We start from the raw sequence: 1,671 nt of genomic DNA, 5'->3' as shown, positions 1-1,671 counted from the left end.
CACATACATATTTATTTTGACATGGCAAAAGGGGTCATCTGTGGGGGAAGGTATATTTCTCCACATTTTCTCTACTATGGGAGAGAATGACCAGCAACATATCTGCTCAGATTCTAGACCAGGCTTTGCAGGTTTCTCAGATGTGTTTGGATCCAGACCAGTTTGGTTCTGGCTAGCCTTTAATTGCTGCACAGCTGGGAGGGAAAATGGGAAGATGGCTGGGAAAGCTATTGTGGGCCAAATGTATGAGGTTGCTGGAACAGTTTGAATGGGATCGGCTGGTAGACAGGAAACTGCCAACTGTATTGTTAGAGCCTGACTGGGAAGGATTTTTTTTTATATGATGTAACCTTTTAATAAAACCGATTGTGGGTCGGTTTTAAAAATGTTCTTCTGTTTCCTGTGTGCTTCATCCACCTTTTCTTCAGTCTGAGAGTACCTGTTAGTCCAGAAGAGGCGATACCACAAGGGTGGCTGTCAGCTCCAAACAAAGCTTTCAGCAACCTTGTACCCAGGTTTATGTTCATGCACACAGACCAAATTCCTGTGTCCCCAGGCAGGGAGCTCCTCACAGACCGACTGTCTGCGTCTCCAAACAAAACTCTCCCACACAGTCCACAGTCTCTCCAAACAGAGCGGCACTGACACAAACCCATGTCAGTGTCTCTCCAAGCCAAGCTGAGCCCACACAGACCCCTGTCTATGTCTCTCCAAGTTGGGCTCCTGACTGAGCTCCTGGCTCTGTGTTATATCCCCACCCTCAGTGTTTCTTCATTAATTATCTCACAGGTGAGAGTCTTCCACCTGCTACTTCACACAGGAGATTAATCTTGGGCAAATATACCTCACACAAAGGAGGAATCCTGGGCAAATATATCTCCCATCCACCTCCAATCCTGCTTTGGTGTCATATATATATATATATATATATATATATATATATATATATATATATATATATATATATATATGACACGCACACACACACACATATATATTAGATAGAGTAGACTCAGCACACTTTCATGTACATTTATCTACAGTTATCCTCACACTTTGCTCATCTACTATGAAATTGCCATGGACATTTGTCAAGTTGTTTGTTTGTTTGTTACACACACACACAGTCATACTATTTGTCAATTTCATAAAGCAGTTGGATTCTTTGGGCCTAATTCATCAAGCAAAATCAGACGCTCGCTCATTCGCGAGCTGAAATCAGCAGCCATCACGCTAGTCAGCAACTGAATGAGATCGCGGCCAGAGCCACGCAGCACCGGCAGCTTTACGCTGGCGAACTAGCATCAAAAGTCACTGTTCCCGTAAAAAATCATTTTTACTAATGGCACACATATCACCCTTAGCCCTAAAAAAAATGTTTGCGCTGTTGAAATGTTTAAAACATTTATGTGCGCCAAGAAAAAAGCATATTTTAAAATCACTTATTTCTTTTCTGTTAGGCAAGAGTTAACCGAGTTCAACTCCTCTCCATAGGCGCCTATATAAAAGCTTTCGATGCCTTGTTGGATATGTGAACAAGCGCGATTATGCGGGCCTGACATCGCACAACTCCTTTTTTTTCTCAAAAAGGTCACAAGCGCGCACACGTTCTTTGGTTTGCTGCATATGTATATATATTTATTCCTAGCCTACAATAATTTTTTATATATA

This window comes from Pyxicephalus adspersus, unplaced genomic scaffold (assembly GCF_032062135.1).
Source record: "Pyxicephalus adspersus unplaced genomic scaffold, UCB_Pads_2.0 Sca5, whole genome shotgun sequence".
NCBI lineage: Eukaryota > Metazoa > Chordata > Amphibia > Anura > Pyxicephalidae > Pyxicephalus > Pyxicephalus adspersus.
Note: the sequence above shows the minus strand (reverse complement) of the source record.